Below are 10,973 nucleotides of genomic sequence, written 5' to 3'. Positions count from 1 at the left end.
GTCTTGTTGGGGCGGGAATCCTGGTCAGGAATCCCTGGCGTGCGGAAGAGGCTGAGTTGGCGCTTAGGGCGGCCTCTTCGCTGGTTTGTTGGCAGGGGCAGGTGCCTTATCCGCTTTCCACTGAGCCACCTGGGCTTCCTCTACATTGATATAATTAGCGACCTTCCCTAGCATCTCATCGAAGTTCTTCACAGGCTCTCGAATGAGGGTTTGGAAGAACTCCCCTTCTACCAGACCATGGGAGAAGGCACTCATCAGTATTTCAGAGGTAGTGGACGGGACGTCCTAAGCTACCTGTTTGAAGCGTTTGATATAACTTCTTAAGAGTTCAGTAGACCCTTACTTGAGGGCAAAGAGACATTGGTCTGTCTTCTGGTACTTCATGCTACTAGCGAAATGGCACAAGAAAATAGTTTTAAAATCATGGAAGCAGGTGATGAGCCCATTCGGCATCCCATCAAACCATTTTTGTGGCGAGCCAGACAGAGTGTTTAGGAATACTCGGCACTTGATGGCGTCGCTGTATTGGTACAGCAACGCAACATTCCGAAACATCCGAAGATGAAAGTCTAGCGTTTTGTAAACATTTTATTGAGAAATAAAGAAACACATTGGTCAAATGTCTACATTTATATGCTAAGTGTAATTGTTCAATTAATTTATATTGTAGATGTTGGTTGCTACTCGGAAAACCTAAAGGTTCCACTGTACAAAAATTTTGTACAAAGGTCTGAACCTTTTTCCTAGCTACCATGTGTTCTTTTAAATTAAATTTTGGATCGCCTGCGGAACTTAACACGTTTGATCCAAAACTTAATCTATTTGTTCTTTTAGGTTTTAACTTGGATCTCCTGCGGAACTTAACACGTTCGACCCAAGTCTCCTTAAGTTATTAATTCCATTAAATACTAATTTCCATAAAAGGTTCCCAGTACTGACGTGGCGAGGCACATGGCCTTCTTGGATATGGGAGCAACCACCACCGACTAGACAAAACCTTTAATAGAAAGCTAATATTTAATTTCCTAAAATAACTTTAGGTTAACCAAAGAGAACAATCAAATCACAAGGAAAAGAAAGAAAACAAAAGAACACAACATCGAAAAACATATTCGAAATACTAGATCATAAGCCTCTTGTATTTGGTATTATTTCCATAAATAACTAGCATGATGCGGAAATAAAAATTACTAATTATACCTTGTAGAAAAACCTCTTGATCTTCTACCGTATTCCTCTTCTAACCTCGGACGTTGTGTGGGCAACGATCTACCAAGATGAGAAACCACCAACCACCTTCTTCTCCTCCAAGCAAGGTTCGGCCACAAAGGAAGAACTTTACCAAAGAAGAAAATCAAAATACTAACCAAGCTCCAAGAGATGCTAACTTTCTCTCCTTCTTCTTCTTCTTCTCCAAGTAGTATCCGGCCACCACAAGAACTCCAAGAAAGATGAAGTATTCGGCCACCACAAGAGGAAGAGAGGGAGAGGGTAATGGCCGGCCACAACACCAAGGAAAAAGGGAGAGAAAACAATAGAGGTTGTCTCTTGAAGGCACCCTCACCCCTTCTTTTATATTCCTTGGCCTAGGCAAATTAGGAAATTTAATTACAATAAATTTTCCTTAATTTCCTTGACTTGATTTAATTGAGAGAAATAAAATAAAATTTCCCAAATCAATTTCAAGTGGCCGGCCACATCATTGGAAAACAAAAGAGGACAAATTTTAATCAACAATTAAAACTTCCTAATTTGTTTCCGGAAATTTTAAAAAATAAAATTTCTCTTTAAAATCTCTTCATGGTTAATAAAAGGAAATATCTATAATTTTAATTTTATTAACATGTGAATAATTTTAAAGAGAAAATAAAACATCTCTCCAATCTACAAATAAGGAAAGAGATCTAATCTCTTTCTTTAATCTTTTGTAAATCTTTTACAAGAGAGATATTTTAATTCTAATTCTCTTTAAATTATATCTTCCACATTATAATAAAAATTAAAATTAAAATCCTTTTTTAATTTAATTTGGCCGGCCCCCACTAGCTTGGGTTCAAGCTAGGGTCGGCCACCCAACCTAGCTTGGTTCCCAAGCTAGCTTGGCCGGCCCCATTGGTGGGTATAGAAGGTGGGTGGTGGGTATAGGTGGGTATAGAACTCTATAAATAAGAGGCTACGATAGGGACCGAGAGGAGGAATTGGTTTTGGTCTCCCGATAAAATTAAGCATCCCGTGTTCGCCCCGAACACACAACTTAATTTTATCAATGATAATTCATTCCACTAGAGAACTATCATTGAACTACCGCACCAATCCCAAATTACATCTTTGGGCTCCTTCTTATTATGAGTGTGTTAGTCTTCCTGTGTTTAAGATATCGAATGTCCACTAATTAAGTGAGTTACTGACAACTCATTTAATTAATATCTAAGTCCAAGAGTAGTACCACTCAACCTTATTGTCATGTCGGACTAAGTCCACCTGCAGGGTTTAACATGACAATCTTTATGAGCTCCTCTTGAGGACATTATCAACCTAGTATCTCTAGGACACAGTTTCCTTCTATAATCAACAACACACACTATAAGTAATACCATTTCCCAACTTATCGGGTTTATTGATTCAACGAACTAAATCTCACCCATTGATAAATTAAAGAAATAAATATCAAATATATGTGCTTGTTATTATATTAGGATTAAGAGCACACACTTCCATAATAACTGAGGTCTTTGTTCCTTTATAAAGTCAGTATAAAAGAAACGACCTCAAATGGTCCTACTCAATACACTCTGAGTGTACTAGTGTAATTATATAGTCAAGATAAACTAATACCTAATTACACTACGACCTTCTAATGGTTTATTCCTTTTCCATTTTGGTCGTGAGCTACTGTTTATAATTTATAAGGTACTGATAACATCATCTTCTGTATGTGACACCACATACTATGTTATCTACAATATAAATTAAATGAACAACTACAAACAAATGTAGACAATTAGACCAAATGTGATTCTTTATTCATAATAAATGTTTACAAAGCTTAGGCTTTCAGTATACATTCCAACAATCTCCCACTTATACTAATGACTGTTGCCATATCTTCTACCATACATCCGATTCCCATTCCTCCACATGCCGATCGAAAGCACGGAAGGGCCTTAGTGAAAGGATGCCAGGTTATCCACCGATGCAATCTTGGTGATGACAACTTCTCCTCGCTCCACAATATCTCGTATCAGGTGGTACTTGCGCCCTATATGTTTACTTGCCTTATGAGCTCGTGGTTCCTTCGAGTTTGCAATCGACCACTATTATCACAATAAATTGTGATGATTTTGGGCAAACCAGAATCACATCTTAGTCCATTAGAAAGCTCCTGAGCCATACTGCTTCTTTAGCCCTTTGGCTGTCACATATTCAGCTTCCATGGTTGAGTCCAAAACGCATTTCGCTTAACACTCCTCCATGAAATGGCTCCACCTCCTAAAGTAAACACATAGCCCGATGTAGACTTACTATTATCCCTATATGATTGAAAATCTGTAACCCACAGGGAGCAGATCGTTTGCTTGGTAAACTAGCATATAATCTCTAGTCCTTCTCGTGTACTTCAATATATGCTTTATCCAATGTCCTTGTCAGGTTACTCGATATCTCACGACCATGCCCAAAAAAGATATCGTGTCTCGTATATAGCATTGCATACATTAGGCTTCCTACACCAAGCATAAGGAACCGCTTTCATGTCCTCTATCTCTTTGATGTCTTTGGAGACATCTCTTTAGATAGAGCTACTCCATGTCTAAAAGGTAAGAAACCTTTCTTGGAATCCTGCATGCTAAAACGAGCAAGGATTGTATCTATATATGAAGCTTGGGATAGACACAACATTCTTTTCTTACGATCCCTTATAACTTTGATCCCAAGAATGTGTGCACATTCTCCTAAGTCCTTCATATCAAATTGTTTGGACAACCATACCCTTACGTCTGATAATACCTTGACATTGTTGCCAATTAACAAAATATCATCTACGATAGTACAAGAAATACCACCACGTTTCCGTTATACTTCTTATATACACAAGACTCATCCGGACTTTGAATAAATCCATATGACTGGATTACTTCATTAAACCGGATGTTCCAAGACCTTGAAGCTTGCTTCAGTCCATAAATGGACCGATTGAGCTTGCACACTAGATGCTCTTTGCCTTTTTCAATGAACCCTTCTGGTTGCTTCATATGGATGTTCACTTCAAGACTTCCATTAAGGAAAGCTGTCTTGACATCCATTTGTCAAATCTCATAATCCATATGAGCAGCAATGGATAAGAGTATCCGGATAGACTTAAGCATGGCTACCGGTGAAAAGGTCTCCTCATAATCGATTCCCTCTTTTTGAGTGTACCCTTTTGCAACAAGCCTAGCTTTGAAGGTTTCTACCTTCCCGTCTGTCCCTCTTTTCCTTTTGTAGATCCACTTGCATCCAACGGCTTTTACACCATCAGGTGGTTCTACAAGCTCCCAAACCTTATTAGAGTACATGGACTCTATTTCAGAATTCATTGCCTTTTGCCAAGATGTTGCATCTATATCTTGGAGTGCTTCGTCATATGACCGGGGATCAGGTTCATGTTTACCCGGGATCAAGTCCGAAGACTCTCCCAAAAACATGAATCTTTCAGGCTGCCTCACAACCCTCCCACTACGACGAGGCACTGTCTGTGGTTGTGTATCATGTGTGACACGTGTTGCAGTCTCTTGTGGTACTTCATCTTGTACTGTTGGTACTGAAGTAGACATGTCCTCTAAGTTCTTCTAAAACAACTTTACTCTCGGGCTTGTGATCCATTGTATAGTCTTCTTCTAAAACCGGGCATTGGTGCTAACAATGACCTTCCGGTCTTTAGGACTATAAAATAAACCACCTTCGCTCCTTTGGGATATCCTACAAACACGCGAACTTCTATACGAGATTCTAACTTATCAATATCTGGTTTCAACACATGTGTCGGACTACCCCAAACCGAATATGTCTTAGACGGGTTTTCGCCATTCCACAATTCTATGGGAGTAGAAGAAACCTGATTTAGAAGGTACTAAGTTCAAAATATGCTGTTTTCAGAGCATATCCCCAAAACGAATTTAGAATTCAATAACTCATCATCGATCTAACCATTTCCATAAGAGTCCTATTCCTTCGCTCTGCTACACCATTCCCAGGTGAGCACAATTGGGATTGAATCCCACCTCGATAAGTAATTCCTAAACTCTCCTAAGAGGTATTCGCCACCACGATCCGATCAGTAGTGTCTTGATACTTTTACCTAGTCATTTCTCCACATCACCTTGTATTCTTTGAACTTATCAAAGCACTCGGACTTCGGCGCATTAGGTAAATGTATCCATATCTTGAATAATCGTCTATGAAATAGACAAAATATTCAAAACCTCCTCTTGCCTGGACAGACATAGGACCACACAAATCAGAGTGAACCAAACCTAACACTTCTTTGGCTCTATACCCCTTGGCCTTGAACGACCTCTTGGTCATTTTACCTTCCAAGCAGGATTCACAAGTTGGAAAATTTTCCAACTCTAATGAACCCAAAAGTCCATCGGCTATAAGCCTCTGAATCCTACTTAAGTTAATATGACCAAGCCTTAGATGCCAAAGATATGCTTGGTTCATTTCCAAAGGTTCTTTTCTCTTATTAGAATTAGAAGATGAGTTATAAATTTCCATGTTTTGCTTTGTGGAAGAAATTGGATTTAAAGTATATAAATTGCCAACTAATGCACCAGAACAGATAATCACTTTATTTCTTTTAATAACTACATCGTTACTAAAAGAAACTGAATATCCATCTAAAAACAGTTTAGAAACTGAAATTAAATTCTTTCTAAAACTGGGTACATAAAGACAATTTCTTAAAACCAAATTCCTATTTCTACTAAAAGATAAGTAGACGTCTCCCACTGCAACAGCTGCCACCTTAGTAGCATTGCCCATGTAGACGGTAATTTCTCCTTCAGATAGTTGTCGGGTTTCCTGGAACCCCTGCAAGGAATTGCAGATATGATCAGTGGCTCCCGTATCTACACACCAGGTGCTGGTAGATAACACCGCTAATCATGTTTCAACAACTAGAGTATGAGATATACCTTTGTTTTGGTTCCTACGAGGACAGTCTGCCTTCCAATGTCCTGCCTGCTTACAGCTTCATTCCAGCTTTAAATCCTGTACTCGAGATTTATTCACTTTCTTTCTGAACCAAATTGTTTCTTCTTCTTCTTTCCTTTCGGTTTAGAAGTAGAACCATTTTCAGCATAGTGAATTTGAGCATTGTGACGAAATAATCCTTCTGCTTCTTAACAAGTAGTTCCGCTAATGAATAAACCTCTTATTCATATTATAGTTCAAGAAACCGCTCAAAACTTCTAGGTAGCGTTGGAGGATCATATCGATCCGGGTTTCCCATCAATTTCTCCTCCAAGGATCAGTTTCGTTCGGATAAGCCATCATCTTTAGGATATGATCCTCACAGGAGTACCCTCTTGCATGGTGGCCGTCCATTATCTTTCTCATGGCTTCTTGCCTAGAGGCCCTATCTTGATGACCAAAGAGTTCCTTGAGATTGTTCATAATATCATAGGTCGTTGGTAAATCTTGCTGATGTTGTAATACATTCGACATTGAAGCCAAATGTAACACCGTGCCATCTCATCCGCTTACCCATTTCCTATGATATTCAATCTCCTCTTGGGTAGATTCACCAGATGGGTGCATCAGGCACCGTCAAGACATATTTATAGCTTTCAGAAGAAGAACAATGTCCGTGTTTCTTTTCCAATCTATGTAGTTAGGTCCAGTAAGTCTATTCTGTAAGTATGATGGACAGTAGGTTGAAAGACATCCTAAGAATCACAAATAACTTTTGGTCGAACTCTAAATTTAGAATAATATTGATTCCTCAAACAATACTATTTTAAATTAACCAACACTTCATAACACCGTGAATTTTGTATGCCACGTTAGTGTGGACGATACAAATTCAACATTTGTAAAGGAGGGTTTTAACCCATTAATTTCATTATCTTGTCAACCTAACTTTTGACAAATAAAATTAATAGTTGGTATCATTTGGTCACACAAATAATAGCAGTGACTCAGTTAGGGAGGATACTATTAGATGTGTCAAGTGTATACCATTACTTGACACTAAGTCCATTAATAAGATTATGCCCCTTCCGTTGGGGAAGATCACACGCCTTAATTCTTCCAGTCATCCAAAATGGAAGTATGTTCTAGTGATCCGCAAACAAGCTCATCCGCTATGGAGGAAGGCACTCGAGCCAACGCGCAAGCTTGTTTGCATCACTTACAAACCAGAGTAATGGAGACCATGGGATTTATTTAAAATTCCTCTCCCACTTAGTTATTTATAAATGAGGAATTTTAACTATGCTAGCCTACTTAAACTTGTAAACTAACATGCACACACAAAGACAATATAAAAGCAATAAATAGAAAATTTAATTTTAAACTATTATGACTTTTATCTCTAATTGTCCTCCGTGTGTTGTCATCCCAAGTTACGCCATATTTGGCCACCGCCACGGGTCTAGTTGTCGATCCATCTTGCTCCTAGTTCCCCTGCTCGTCCTTAGAAGGTTCCACGCTTGCAAGATTCGATCCATGACATAAATAGAATTTTACATTTTGATCCTATATTCCATAAAATGAATGTACATGTATCTAGATCAAAAATAAAATCCTAATAAAACTAAATACAGCCCCTGCTGTATTTTAATACATGCACACACATATAAATTGCCCTTGACATGTCCAAGGGTCCAATCACACACATAATTAACTAAAAGCCATAATAGTTGGATCCTGCGATCCACAAAGTTAGCACATCCTACTATTATCCCGCCTAAATTATGTATGACATGTGCATAATTAAACTAAATACCAAATACACAGAGGCAAAACCCTAGCTCGATACCAATTGTTGGTTACTCGGAAAACCTAAAGGTTCCACTGACAAAAATTTTGTACAAAGGTCTGAACCTTTTCCTAGCTACCATGTGTTCTTTTAAATTAAATTTTGGATCGCTCATGGAACTTAACACGCTTGATCCAAAACTTAATCTATTTGTTCTTTTAGGTTTTAACTTGGATCTCTGAACTTAACACGCTCGACCCAAGTCTCCTTAGTTATTAATTCCATTAAATACTAATTTCCATAAAAGGTTCCCAAGATCGACGTGGCGAGGCACATGACCTTCTTGGATATGGGAGCAACCACGACCGACTAGACAAAACCTTTAATAGAAAGCTAATATTTAATTTCCTAAAATAACTTTAGGTTAACCAAAGAGAACAATCAAATCACAAGGAAAAGACAGAAAACAAAAGAACACAACATCGAAAACATATTCAAATACTAGATCATAAGCCTCTTGTATTTGGTATTATTTCCATAAATAACTAGCATGATGCGGAAATAAAATTACTAATTATACCTTGTAGAAAAACCTCTTGATCTTCTACCGATTCCTCTTCTAACCTCGGACGTTGTGTGGGCAACGATCTACCAAGATGAGAAACCACCAACCACCTTCTTCTCCTCCAAGCAAGGTTCGGCCACAAAGGAAGAACTTTACCAAAGAAGAAAATCAAAATACTAACCAAGCTCCAAGAGATGCTAACTTTCTCTCCTTCTTCTTCTTCTTCTCCAAGTAGTATCCGCCACCACAAGAACTCCAAGAAAGATGAAGTATTCGCCACCACAAGAGGAAGAGAGGAGAGGGTAATGGCCACAACACCAAGGAAAAAGGAGAGAAAACAATAGAGGTTGTCTCCCATGAAGGCACCTCACCCTTCTTTTATATTCCTTGCCTAGGCAAATTAGGAAATTTAATTACAATAAATTTTCCTTAATTTCCTTGACTTGATTTAATTGAGAGAAATAAAATAAAATTTCCCAAATCAATTTCAAGTGGCCGGCCACATCATTGGAAAACAAAAGAGGACAAGTTTTAATCAACAATTAAAACTTCCTAATTTGTTTCCGGAAATTTTAAAAAATAAAATTTCTCTTTAAAATCTCTTCATGGTTAATAAAAGGAAATATCTATAATTTTAATTTTATTAACATGTGAATAATTTTAAAGAGAAAATAAAACATCTCTCCAATCTACAAATAAGGAAAGAGATCTAATCTCTTTCTTTAATCTTTTGTAAATATTTTACAAGAGAGATATTTTAATTCTAATTCTCTTTAAATTATATCTTCCACATTATAATAAAAATTAAAATTAAAATCCTTTTTTAATTTAATTTGGCCGGCCCCCACTAGCTTGGGTTCAAGCTAGGGTCGGCCACCCAATAATATACCTAGGCCGGCCCTAGCTTGGTTCCCAAGCTAGCTTGGCCGGCCCCTTATTGGTGGGTATAGAAGGTGGGTATAGGTGGGTATAGAACTCTATAAATAAGAGGCTACGATAGGGACCGAGAGGAGGAATTGGTTTTGGTCTCCCGATAAAATTAAGCATCCCGTGTTCGCCCCGAACACACAACTTAATTTTATCAATGATAATTCATTCCACTAGAGAACTATCATTGAACTACCGCACCAATCCCAAATTACATCTTTGGGCTCCTTCTTATTATGAGTGTGTTAGTCTCCCTGTGTTTAAGATATCGAATGTCCACTAATTAAGTGAGTTACTGACAACTCATTTAATTAATATCTAGTCCAGTAGTACACTCAACCTTATTGTCATGTCGGACTAAGTCCACTGCAGGGTTTAACATAATCTTTATGAGCTCCTCTTGAGGACATTATCAACCTAGTATCTTAGGACCAGCTTCCTTCTATAATCAACACACACCTATAAGTAATACCATTTCCCAACTTATCGGGTTTATTGATTCAACGAACTAAATCTCACCCATTGATAAATTAAAGAAATAAATATCAAATATATGTGCTTGTTATTATATTAGGATTAAGAGCACACACTTCCATAATAACTGAGGTCTTTGTTCCTTTATAAAGTCAGTATAAAAGAAACGACCTCAAATGATCCTACTCAATACACTCTGAGTGTACTAGTGTAATTATATAGTCAAGATAAACTAATACCTAATTACACTACGACCTTCTAATGGTTTATTCCTTTTCCATTTTGGTCGTGAGCTACTGTTTATAATTTATAAGGTACTGATAACATCATCTTCTGTATGTGACACCACATACTATGTTATCTACAATATAAATTAAATGAACAACTACAAACAAATGTAGACAATTAGACCAAATGTGATTCTTTATTCATAATAAATGTTTACAAAGCTTAGGCTTTCAGTATACATTCCAACAGTAGATAACATGGTGTGTGGTGTCACACAGAGAAGATCATGTTATCAATTCCTTATAAATTATAAACAGTAGCTCACGACTAAGATGGAAAGAAACAAACCATTGGAATAATCGTAGTGTAATTTTGTATTAGTTTATCTTAATTATAAAATTACACTAGTACACTCAGAGTGTATTGAGCTGGACCATTTAAGGTAAGTTCTTTTATACTAACTTAATAAAAGAACTAGACCTTTGTCATTATGGAAGTGTGTGCTCTTAATCCCAATATAGTAACAAGCACGTGTACTTAGTATTTATTTCTTTGACTTATCAAAGGGTGAGATTTAGCTCGATAAATCAAGAGGCCCGATAAGTTGAGAAAAATATTATTTATAGTGTGTGTTGTTGATTATAAAAGGAAACTGTGTCCTAGTAATCTAGGTTGATAATGTCCCCAAGAGGAGCTTATAAGGATTGTCATGTAAACCCTGCAAGTGGACTTAGTCCGACATGACAATAAGGTTGAGTGGTACTACTCTTGGAGCTAAATACTAATTAAGTGAGTTTTCAGTAACTTATTTAATTAGTG

This window comes from Zingiber officinale, chromosome 5A, assembly GCF_018446385.1.
Source record: "Zingiber officinale cultivar Zhangliang chromosome 5A, Zo_v1.1, whole genome shotgun sequence".
Taxonomy (NCBI): domain Eukaryota; kingdom Viridiplantae; phylum Streptophyta; class Magnoliopsida; order Zingiberales; family Zingiberaceae; genus Zingiber; species Zingiber officinale.
This window is presented reverse-complemented; position numbering follows the sequence as displayed.